Below are 12,500 nucleotides of genomic sequence, written 5' to 3'. Positions count from 1 at the left end.
AACCGAGGGACATGCATTTCGCAAGGCAACTTGTACAATTACCCGAGGGACATGGCATGCTTGCCAAGGCCGTGGCTTGGCATGCTTGCCAAGGCCGTGGCATGACATGCTGCTGGCCAAGGCCGGGCATGCCATGCTGCTGGACAAGGCCGTGGCAAGGCATGCTGATGGCCGAGGCCGTGGCAAGGCATGCTGATGGCCGAGGCCGTGGCAAGGCATGCTGATGGCCGAGGCCGTGGCAAGGCATGCTGCTGGCCAAGGCGTTGGCATGGCATGCTGCTGCTGACCAAGGCTTGGGCTTGCCATGCTGCCGGCCAAGGCCGCGGCATGGCATGCTGCCGGCCAAGGCCGCGGCATGCCATGTTGCCGGCCAAGGCCGTGGCATGGCATGCTGCTGGCCAAGGCCGTGGCATGACATGCTGGCCAAGGCCGGGGCATGGCAAGCTGCTGGCCAAGGTCGTGGCATGGCACGCTGCTGGCCAAGGCCGGGGCATAGCACGCTGCTGGCCATGGCCGTGGCTTGGCAAGGTTGCCAAGGCCGGGGCATGGCGTGCTGCTGGCCAAGGCTTTGGCATGCCATGTTGCTGGCCAAGGCTGTGGCATGGCATGCTGCTGGCCAAGGCTGTGGCATGGCATGCTGCTGGCCAAGGCCGTGGCATGACATGCTGGCCAAGGCCGGGGCATGGCATGCTGCTGGCCAAGGTCGTGGCATGGCATGCTGCTGGCCAAGGCCGTGGCATGACATGCTTGCCAAGGCCAGGGCATGGCATGCTGCTGGCCAAGGCTTTGGCATGCCATGTTGCTGGCCAAGGCTGTGGCATGGCATGCTGCCCTAGGCCAACGTGCCACCGCCACCGCCGCGGGCCGCCACTCGACGCATCCCGTGCTTGGCTATGTAGTTTCGATGCCACAAGCCAATGCCACAAGCCAAGCGATGGCATGTGCCAAGCGCCCGCCTAGGCATAGGCGTGGCCTGTGGCCTGGCCATGCTGGCCAGCCTTAAGGGAGGTGCCCCCCCCTTATAATAGCCTGTTAAGCCCTTTTCAATCTGGCAGGAGGAAACATCAAGCATGTTCGAGGAGTCATAATGGGGTTTTTTTAAAAAGTAATGGTTTTTTGCCAAAACTTTCAACATGAAAGTTGTATGAAATAATTTAATACACCATAAAAAAAATTATAAAAAAATATTTGGCCACCGGAATATTTTATTTTAATTTATTTCAATTTTAATACTTAAAAAATAATAAAAATTACTAAAAATACTCAAAAAATTCTAGAAAAATTCCAACAATTATAAGATGAGGCACTAGTAATTATAGTAATTTTTTTAATTATTTTTTTATTTTTAATTTATTTTATTATAATTTTTATGAGTAAATAAATAATTAAAAAGCCCGACGAACGTGCAAAAACTCTTAGAGAAACCCAGCAAGCATCGGATAGCTCGAATGCAAATAACAAACGCAACAGGCAACTTCCGAGGGACATACTTTTCCCAACAAGCTTCCACTGGGGAAAGCACTAGCAACGTGTTCGCAAGTCAAAGGCAACCAAACCGGCTATTACCCGAGGGACAAGCATTTCGCAGGGCAACATATACGTAAGTCAAAGCCAAACCAAATGGCAATTACACGAGGGACAGGATTGCTTGCCAAGGGCGTGGCATGCGATGTTCTAGCCCAAGGCCAAGGCACGCCACGCTGCGGGACAAGGCCGTGGCAAGACATGCGGCTGGCCTTGGCCTTGGCATGGCATGCCGCCGGCTTTGGCTGGGCTGCGTTGGCCTTGCCATGGAATGTTGCTGGCTTCGGATGGGCTGCCTTGGCCTTGGCCTTGGCCGTGGCATGGCATGCTGCTGGCCTTGGCCTTGGCCTTGGCATGGCATGCTGCTGGCTTTGGCTGGGCTGCCTTGGCCGTGGCATGGCATGCTGCTGGCTTTGGCTGGGCTGCCTTGGCCGTGGCATGGCATGCTGCTGGCCTAGGCCTTGGCATGGCATGCTGCTGGCTTTGGCTGGGCTGCCTTGGCCGTGGCATGGCATGCTGCTGGCCTAGGCCTTGGCATGGCATGCTGCTGGCTTTGGCTGGGCTGCCTTGGCCGTGGCATGGCATGCTGCTGGCCTTGGCCTTGGCATGGCATGCTGCTGGCTTTGGCTGGGCTGCCTTGGCCGTGGCATGGCATGCTGCTGGCCTTGGCCTTGGCATGGCATGCTGCTGGCTTTGGCTTGCCTGCCTTGGCCGTGGCATGGCATGCTGCTGGCCTAGGCCTTGGCATGGCATGCTGCTGGCTTTGGCTGGCCTGCCTTGGCCGTGGCATGGCATGCTGCTGGCCTTGGCCTTGGCATGGCATGCTGCTGGCTTTGGCTGGGCTGCCTTGGCCGTGGCATGGCATGCTGGTGGCCTAGGCCTTGGCATGGCATGCTGCTGGCTTTGGCTGGCCTGCCTTGGCCGTGGCATGGCATGCTGCTGGCCTAGGCCTTGGCATGGCATGCTGCTGGCTTTGGTTGGGCTGCCTTGGCCGTGGCATGGCATGCTGCTGGCCTTGGCCTTGGCATGGCATGCTGCTGGCTTTGGCTGGCCTGCCTTGGCCGTGGCATGGCATGCTGCTGGCCTAGGCCTTGGCATGGCATGCTGCTGGCTTTGGCTGGGCTGCCTTGGCCGTGGCATGGCATGCTGCTGGCCTTGGCCTTGGCATGGCATGCTGCTGGCTTTGGCAGGGCTGCCTTGGCCGTGGCATGGCATGCTGCTGGCCATGGCCTTGGCATGGCATGCTGCTGGCTTTGGCTTGCCTGCCTTGGCCGTGGCATGGCATGCTGCTGGCCTAGGCCTTGGCATGGCATGCTGCTGGCTTTGGCTGGGCTGCCTTGGCCGTGGCATGGCATGCTGCTGGCTTTGGCTGGGCTGCCTTGGCCGTGGCATGGCATGCTGGTGGCCTAGGCCTTGGCATGGCATGCTGCTGGCTTTGGCTGGCCTGCCTTGGCCGTGGCATGGCATGCTGCTGGCCTAGGCCTTGGCATGGCATGCTGCTGGCTTTGGGTGGGCTGCCTTGGCCGTGGCATGGCATGCTGCTGGCCTTGGCCTTGGCATGGCATGCTGCTGGCTTTGGCTGGCCTGCCTTGGCCGTGGCATGGCATGCTGCTGGCCTAGGCCTTGGCATGGCATGCTGCTGGCTTTGGCTGGGCTGCCTTGGCCGTGGCATGGCATGCTGCTGGCCTTGGCCTTGGCATGGCATGCTGCTGGCTTTGGCTGGGCTGCCTTGGCCGTGGCATGGCATGCTGCTGGCCATGGCCTTGGCATGGCATGCTGCTGGCTTTGGCTTGCCTGCCTTGGCCGTGGCATGGCATGCTGCTGGCCTAGGCCTTGGCATGGCATGCTGCTGGCTTTGGCTGGGCTGCCTTGGCCGTGGCATGGCATGCTGCTGGCCTTGGCCTTGGCATGGCATGCTGCTGGCTTTGGCTGGGCTGCCTTGGCCGTGGCATGGCATGCTGGTGGCCTAGGCCTTGGCATGGCATGCTGCTGGCTTTGGCTGGCCTGCCTTGGCCGTGGCATGGCATGCTGCTGGCCTAGGCCTTGGCATGGCATGCTGCTGGCTTTGGGTGGGCTGCCTTGGCCGTGGCATGGCATGCTGCTGGCCTTGGCCTTGGCATGGCATGCTGCTGGCTTTGGCTGGCCTGCCTTGGCCGTGGCATGGCATGCTGCTGGCCTAGGCCTTGGCATGGCATGCTGCTGGCTTTGGCTGGGCTGCCTTGGCCGTGGCATGGCATGGTGCTGGCCTTGGCCTTGGCATGGCATGCTGCTGGCTTTGGCTGGGCTGCCTTGGCCGTGGCATGGCATGCTGCTGGCCATGGCCTTGGCATGGCATGCTGCTGGCTTTGGCTTGCCTGCCTTGGCCGTGGCATGGCATGCTGCTGGCCTAGGCCTTGGCATGGCATGCTGCTGGCTTTGGCTGGGCTGCCTTGGCCGTGGCATGGCATGCTGCTGGCCTTGGCCTTGGCATGGCATGCTGCTGGCTTTGGCTGGCCTGCCTTGGCCGTGGCATGGCATGCTGCTGGCCTAGGCCTTGGCATGGCATGCTGCTGGCTTTGGCTGGGCTGCCTTGGCCGTGGCATGGCATGCTGCTGGCCTTGGTCTTGGCATGGCATGCTGCTGGCTTTGGCTTGCCTGCCTTGGCCGTGGCATGGCATGCTGCTGGCCTAGGCCTTGGCATGGCATGCTGCTGGCTTTGGCTGGGCTGCCTTGGCCGTGGCATGGCATGCTGCTGGCCTTGGCCTTGGCTTGGCATGCTGCTGGCTTTGGCTGGGCTGCCTTGGCCGTGGCATGGCATGCTGCTGGCCTTGGCCTTGGCATGGCATGCTGCTGGCTTTGGCTGGGCTGCCTTGGCCGTGGCATGGCATGCTGGTGGCCTAGGCCTTGGCATGGCATGCTGCTGGCTTTGGCTGGCCTGCCTTGGCCGTGGCATGGCATGCTGCTGGCCTAGGCCTTGGCATGGCATGCTGCTGGCTTTGGGTGGGCTGCCTTGGCCGTGGCATGGCATGCTGCTGGCCTTGGCCTTGGCATGGCATGCTGCTGGCTTTGGCTGGCCTGCCTTGGCCGTGGCATGGCATGCTGCTGGCCTAGGCCTTGGCATGGCATGCTGCTGGCTTTGGCTGGGCTGCCTTGGCCGTGGCATGGCATGCTGCTGGCCTTGGCCTTGGCATGGCATGCTGCTGGCTTTGGCTGGGCTGCCTTGGCCGTGGCATGGCAAGCTGCTGGCCATGGCCTTGGCATGGCATGCTGCTGGCTTTGGCTTGCCTGCCTTGGCCGTGGCATGGCATGCTGCTGGCCTAGGCCTTGGCATGGCATGCTGCTGGCTTTGGCTGGGCTGCCTTGGCCGTGGCATGGCATGCTGCTGGCCTTGGCCTTGGCATGGCATGCTGCTGGCTTTGGCTGGCCTGCCTTGGCCGTGGCATGGCATGCTGCTGGCCTAGGCCTTGGCATGGCATGCTGCTGGCTTTGGCTGGGCTGCCTTGGCCGTGGCATGGCATGCTGCTGGCCTTGGCCTTGGCATGGCATGCTGCTGGCTTTGGCTTGCCTGCCTTGGCCGTGGCATGGCATGCTGCTGGCCTAGGCCTTGGCATGGCATGCTGCTGGCTTTGGCTGGGCTGCCTTGGCCGTGGCATGGCATGCTGCTGGCCTTGGCCTTGGCATGGCATGCTGCTGGCTTTGGCTTGCCTGCCTTGGCCGTGGCATGGCATGCTGCTGGCCTAGGCCTTGGCATGGCATGCTGCTGGCTTTGGCTGGGCTGCCTTGGCCGTGGCATGGCATGCTGCTGGCCTTGGCCTTGGCATGGCATGCTGCTGGCTTTGGCTGGCCTGCCTTGGCCGTGGCATGGCATGCTGCTGGCCTAGGCCTTGGCATGGCATGCTGCTGGCTTTGGCTGGGCTGCCTTGGCCGTGGCATGGCATGCTGCTGGCCTTGGCCTTGGCATGGCATGCTGCTGGCTTTGGCTTGCCTGCCTTGGCCGTGGCATGGCATGCTGCTGGCCTAGGCCTTGGCATGGCATGCTGCTGGCTTTGGCTGGGCTGCCTTGGCCGTGGCATGGCATGCTGCTGGCCTTGGCCTTGGCATGGCATGCTGCTGGCTTTGGCTGGCCTGCCTTGGCCGTGGCATGGCATGCTGCTGGCCTAGGCCTTGGCATGGCATGCTGCTGGCTTTGGCTGGGCTGCCTTGGCCGTGGCATGGCATGCTGCTGGCCTTGGCCTTGGCATGGCATGCTGCTGGCTTTGGCTTGCCTGCCTTGGCCGTGGCATGGCATGCTGCTGGCCTAGGCCTTGGCATGGCATGCTGCTGGCTTTGGCTGGGCTGCCTTGGCCGTGGCATGGCATGCTGCTGGCCTTGGCCTTGGCATGGCATGCTGCTGGCTTTGGCTGGCCTGCCTTGGCCGTGGCATGGCATGCTGCTGGCCTAGGCCTTGGCATGGCATGCTGCTGGCTTTGGCTGGCCTGCCTTGGCCGTGGCATGGCATGCTGCTGGCCTAGGCCTTGGCATGGCATGCTGCTGGCTTTGGCTGGGCTGCCTTGGCCGTGGCATGGCATGCTGCTGGCCTTGGCCTTGGCATGGCATGCTGCTGGCTTTGGCTTGCCTGCCTTGGCCGTGGCATGGCATGCTGCTGGCCTAGGCCTTGGCATGGCATGCTGCTGGCTTTGGCTGGGCTGCCTTGGCCGTGGCATGGCATGCTGCTGGCCTTGGCCTTGGCTTGGCATGCTGCTGGCTTTGGCTGGGCTGCCTTGGCCGTGGCATGGCATGCTGCTGGCCTTGGCCTTGGCATGGCATGCTGCTGGCTTTGGCTGGCCTGCCTTGGCCGTGGCATGGCATGCTGCTGGCCTTGGCATGGCATGCTGCTGGCTTTGGCTGGGCTGCCTTCGCCGTGGCATGCCATGCTGCTGGCCTTGGCCTTGGGGCTGGGCTGCCTTGGCTGCGGTTCTTATCACTAGACGTGCGTTGCGTGCGAAGGCGTGCAAAGGCGTGCGCGACCATGCGCGCAACACGCGCACCGTGGTCAAAAGACCACGCGCGCGGTATTCGCACAGGCCACGCTGCCCACGCCGCGGGCATGCCAGGCCGCCCAGGCCGTGCGCATGCCATGCCGTGCTGCCCAGGCCGGCTGCATGCCAGGCCGCCCAGGCCGTGCGCATGCCATGCCGTGCTGCCCACGCCGCGGGCATGCCAGGCCGGCTGCATGCCAGGCCGCCCAGGCCGTGCGCATGCCATGCCGTGCTGCCCACGCCGCGGGCATGCCAGGCCGGCTGCATGCCAGGCCGCCCAGGCCGTGCGCATGCCATGCCGTGCTGCCCATGCCGCGCGCATGCCAGGCCGCCCACGCCCGCGCGCATGCCACGCCATGCTGCCCAAGGCCGCGCCCAGGCCGCGCAAGGCCGCGCCCAGGCCGCCCAAGGCCGCGCCCAGGCCGCGCAAGGCCGCGCCCAGGCCGCCCAAGGCCGCGCAAGGCCGCCCAAGGCCGCGGTCCAGGCCGCCCAAGGCCGCGGCCGAGCCGCCCCAGGCCGCAGCCCAGGCCGCGGTCGAGCCGCAGTGCATGTAACCCAAGGCCGCAGCCCAGGCCGCGCCCAACATGGGGCGTACCTGCCACTGCCTTGCCCTGGGCAAGGGAGGTGCCCCCCCCTTATAATAGCCTGTTAAGCCCTTTTCAATCTGGCAGGAGGAAACATCAAGCATGTTCGAGGAGTCATAATGGGGTTTTTTTAAAAAGTAATGTTTTTTTGCCAAAACTTTCAACATGAAAGTTGTAGGAAATAATTTAATACACCATAAAAAAAATTAAAAAAAATATTTTTTTACAGAAAATATTTTATTTTAATTTATTTCGATATTAATACTTAAAAAATAATAAAAATTAATAAAAATAGTCAAAAAATTATGGAAAAATTCCCATAATTAAAGGATGATTCACTAGTAATTATAGAAATTATTAAATTATTTTTTTCATTTTTTTTATTTTATTTTGATTTTTTTATGCCAAATAAGGGCTTTAAAAATTCGAAAAGCTCCAGAAAAATTGCAAAAAAATAGGGAATGACATTTAAAATTGATTGTAGTGCATTTTTAATTGTGTTGCACGGTTTGGGTAAGATTATAAAAGAATCATGTTCAAAAAGATCGATCGAGGCGGTGGCACGCCATGGCCTTGGCCTTGGCCTTGGCCTTTGCCCGCGGCCTTGGCCTTTGCCTTGGCCTTGGCCTTTGCCTTGGCCTTGGCCATGCCTTGCACAGGGACTTGGCCTTGCCCACTGCCTTGGCCTTGGCTTTGGCCTTGGCCTTGGCATGGCATGGCATGCTCGCCGAGGCCGTGGCATGCCTTGCTGCTAGCCAAGGCCGTGGCGTGGCATGCTCGCCCAGCCCGTGGCATGCCGTGCTCGCCCAGCCCGTGGCACGCCATGTTGGCCCAAGGCATTGGCATGGCATGCCGGCCAAGGCATGCTGGCCAACGCTGCACAAGGCGGTGCCATGGCATGGCATGCTGACCAAGACCGTGCCATGGCATGCTGGGCGAGGCCGGGGCATGGCATGCTGGCCGAGGCCGTGGCTTGCCATGCCGCCACGGCCGTGGCATGCCGGGCAACGGACCGGCATGGCCCAGCCCGTGGCACGCCATGTTGGCCCAAGGCATTGGCATGGCATGCCGGCCAAGGCATGCTGGCCAACGCTGCGGCACGGCGTGCTGGACAAGGCGGTGCCATGGCATGGCATGCTGACCAAGACAGTGCCATGGCATGCTGGCCGAGGCCGTGGCATGGCATGCTGGCCGAGGCCGTGGCTTGCCATGCCGCCACGGCCGTGGCATGCTGGGCAACGGACCGGCATGGCATGCTGGCCGTGGCGGTGGCACGACATGCTGGCCAAGGCAGTGGCATGGCATGTAGGCCAAGGCTAAGGCATGGCACGCTGGCCAAGGCAGTCGCAAGGCATGCGGGCCGAGGCCGCGGCACGGCCCGCTGGGCAACGCGGTGGCATGGCATGCTGGGCAACGCCGTGGCAAGGCATGCGGGCCGAGGCCTTGGCATGGCATGCTGGCCGAGGCCGTGGCATGGCATGCGGGCCGAGGCCGTGGCATGGCATGGCATGCGGGCCGAGGCCGTGGCATGGCATGCGGGCCGAGGCCGTGGCGTGGCATGGCATGGCATGTTGGGCAACGCCGTGGCAAGACATGCGGGCCGAGGCCGTGGCATGGCATGTTGGGCAACGCCCTGGCAAGCCATGCGGGCCGAGGCCGTGGCGTGGCATGTTGGCCAAGGCTAAGGCATGGCACGCCGGGCAACGCGGTGCATTGGCATGCTGGGCAGCGCGGTGGCAAGGCATGGGGGCCGAGGCCGTGGCATGGCATGTTGGGCAACGCCGTGGCAAGACATGCGGGCCGAGGCCGTGGCATGGCATGCGGGCCGAGGCCGTGGCACGACATGTTGGCCAAGGCTAAGGCATGGCACGCCGGGCAACGCGGTGGCATGGCATGCTGGGCAACGCGGTGGCAAGGCATGCGGGCCGAGGCCGTGGCATGGCATGTTGGGCAACGCCGTAGAAGGGCATGCGGGCCGAGGCCGTGGCATGGCATGCGGGCCGAGGCCGTGGCATGGCATGTTGGGCGACGCCGTAGCAAGGCATGCGGGCCGAGGCCGTGGCATGTCATGCGGGCCGAGGCCGTGGCATGGCATGCGGGCCGAGGCCGTGGCATGGCATGTTGGCCGAGGCCGTGGCAAGGCATGCGGGCCGAGGCCGTGGCATGGCATGTTTGGCAACGCCGTGGCAAGACATGCGGGCTGTGGCATGGCATGGCATGCGGGCCGAGGCCGTGGCACGACATGTTGGCCAAGGCTAAGGCATGGCACGCCGGGCAACGCGGTGGCATGGCACGCCGGGCAACGCGGTGGCAAGGCATGCGGGCCGGGGCCGTGGCATGGCATGTTGGGCGACGCCGTAGCAAGGCATGCGGTCCGAGGCCGTGGCATGTCATGCGGGCCGAGGCCATGGCATGGCATGCGGGCCGAGGCCGTGGCATGGCATGTTGGGCGACGCCGTAGCAACGCATGCGGGCCGAGGCCGTGGCATGTCATGCGAGCCGAGGCCGTGGCATGGCATGCGGGCCGAGGCCGTGGCATGGCAAGTTGGGCGACGTCGTGGCAAGGCATGCGGGCCGAGGCCGTGGCATGTCACGCGGGCCGAGGCCGTGGCATGGCATGCGGGCAGAGGCCGTGGCATGGCATGTTGGGCGACGCCGTCGCAAGGCATGCGGGCCGAGGCCGTGGCATGGCATGCGGGCAGAGGCCGTGGCATGGCATGTTGGGCGACGCCGTAGCAAGGCATGCGGGCCGAGGCCGTGGCATGTCATGGCATGTTGGGCGACGCCGTAGCAAGGCATGCGGGCCGAGGCCGTGGCATGGCATGTTTGGCAACGCCGTGGCAAGACATGAGGGCCGTGGCATGGCATGGCATGCGGGCCGAGGCCGTGGCACGACATGTTGGCCAAGGCTAAGGCATGGCACGCCGGGCAACGCGGTGGCATGGCATGCGGGCCGGGGCCGTGGCATGGCATGTTGGCCAACGTCGTAGCAAGGCATGCGGGCCGAGGCCGAGGCCGTGGCACGGCATGCGGGCCGAGGCTGTGGCATGGCATGTTGGGCGACGCCGTAGCAAGGCATGCGGTCCGAGGCCGTGGCATGTCATGCGGGCCGAGGCCGTGGCATGGCATGCGGGCCGAGGCCGTGGCATGGCATGTTGGGCGACGCCGTAGCAAGGCATGCGGGCCGAGGCCGTGCCGTGGCATGCGGGCCGAGGCCGTGGCATGGCATGCGGGCCGAGGCCGTGGCATGGCATGTTGGGCGACGCCGTAGCAAGGCATGCGGTCCGAGGCCGTGGCCTGTCATGCGGGCCGAGGCCGTGGCATGGCATGCGGGCCGAGGCCGTGGCATGGCATGCGGGCCGAGGCCGTGGCATGGCATGTTGGGCGACGCCGTAGCATGGCATGCGGGCCGAGGCCGTGGCATGTCATGCGCGCCGAGGCCGTGGCATGGCATGCGGGCCGAGGCCGTGGCATGGCAAGTTGGGCGACGTCGTGGCAAGGCATGCGGGCCGAGGCCGTGGCATGGCATGCGGGCCGAGGCCGTGGCAAGGCATGTTGGGCGACGCCGTAGCAAGGCATGCGGGCCGAGGCCGTGGCATGTCATGCGGGCCGAGGCCGTGGCATGGCATGCGGGCCGAGGCCGTGGCATGGCATGTTGGGCGACGCCGTAGCAAGGCATGCGGTCCGAGGCCGTGGCATGTCATGCGGGCCGAGGCCGTGGCATGGCATGTTGGGCGACGCCGTAGCAAGGCATGCGGTCCGAGGCCGTGGCATGTCATGCGGGCCGAGGCCGTGGCATGGCATGCGGGCCGAGGCCGTGGCATGGCATGTTGGGCGACGCCGTAGCAAGGCATGCGGGCCGAGGCCGTGCCGTGGCGTGCGGGCCGAGGCCGTGGCATGGCATGTTGGGCGACGCCGTAGCAAGGCATGCGGTCCGAGGCCGTGGCATGTCATGCGGGCCGAGGCCGTGGCATGGCATGCGGGCCGAGGCCGTGGCATGGCATGTTGGGCGACGCCGTAGCAAGGCATGCGGGCCGAGGCCGTGCCGTGGCATGCGGGCCGAGGCCGTGGCATGGCATGTTGGGCGACGCCGTAGCAAGGCATGCGGTCCGAGGCCGTGGCATGTCATGCGGGCCGAGGCCGTGGCATGGCATGCGGGCCGAGGCCGTGGCATGGCATGTTGGGCGACGCCGTAGCAAGGCATGCGGGCCGAGGCCGTGGCATGTCATGCGGGCCGAGGCCGTGGCATGGCATGCGGGCCGAGGCCGTGGCATGGCAAGTTGGGCGGCGTCGTGGCAAGGCATGCTGGCCGAGGCCGTGGCATGTCATGCGGGCCGAGGCCGTGGCATGGCATGCGGGCCGAGGCCGTGGCAAGGCATGTTGGGCGACGCCGTAGCAAGGCATGCGGGCCGAGGCCGTGGCATGTCATGCGGGCCGAGGCCGTGGCACGTCATGCGGGCCGAGGCCGTGGCATGGCATGTTTGGCCACGCCGTGGCAAGACATGCGGGCCGTGGCATGGCATGGCATGCGGGCCGAGGCCGTGGCTCGACATGTTGGCCAAGGCTAAGGCATGGCACGCCGGGCAACGCGGTGGCATGGCATGCTGGGCAACGCGGTGGCAAGGCATGCGGGCCGAGGCCGTGGCATGGCATGTTGGGCGACGCCGTGGCAAGGCATGCGGGCCGAGGCCGTGGCATGGCATGCGGGCCGAGGCCGTGGCATGGCATGCGGGCCGAGGCCGTGGCATGGCATGTTGGGCGACGCCGTAGCAAGGCATGCGGTCCGAGGCCGTGGCATGTCATGCGGGCCGAGGCCGTGGCATGGCATGCGGGCCGAGGCCGTGGCATGGCATGTTGGGCGACGCCGTAGCAAGGCATGCGGGCCGAGGCCGTGCCGTGGCATGCGGGCCGAGGCCGTGGCATGGCATGTTGGGCGACGCCGTAGCAAGGCATGCGGTCCGAGGCCGTGGCATGTCATGCGGGCCGAGGCCGTGGCATGGCATGCGGGCCGAGGCCGTGGCCTGGCATGTTGGGCGACGCCGTAGCAAGGCATGCGGGCCGAGGCCGTGCCGTGGCATGCGGGCCGAGGCCGTGGCATGGCATGTTGGGCGACGCCGTAGCAAGGCATGCGGTCCGAGGCCGTGGCATGTCATGCGGGCCGAGGCCGTGGCATGGCATGCGGGCCGAGGCCGTGGCATGGCACGTTGGGCGACGCCGTAGCAAGGCATGCGGGCCGAGGCCGTGGCATGTCATGCGGGCCGAGGCCGTGGCATGGCATGCGGGCCGAGGCCGTGGCATGGCAAGTTGGGCGGCGTCGTGGCAAGGCATGCGGGCCGAGGCCGTGGCATGGCATGCGGGCCGAGGCCGTGGCACGTCATGCGGGCCGAGGCCGTGG

The sequence above is a fragment of the Camellia sinensis genome, unplaced genomic scaffold (genome assembly GCF_055761805.1).
Source record: "Camellia sinensis isolate YWXY unplaced genomic scaffold, ASM5576180v1 Unanchor6, whole genome shotgun sequence".
In the NCBI taxonomy this organism is placed as follows: domain Eukaryota; kingdom Viridiplantae; phylum Streptophyta; class Magnoliopsida; order Ericales; family Theaceae; genus Camellia; species Camellia sinensis.
Note: the sequence above shows the minus strand (reverse complement) of the source record.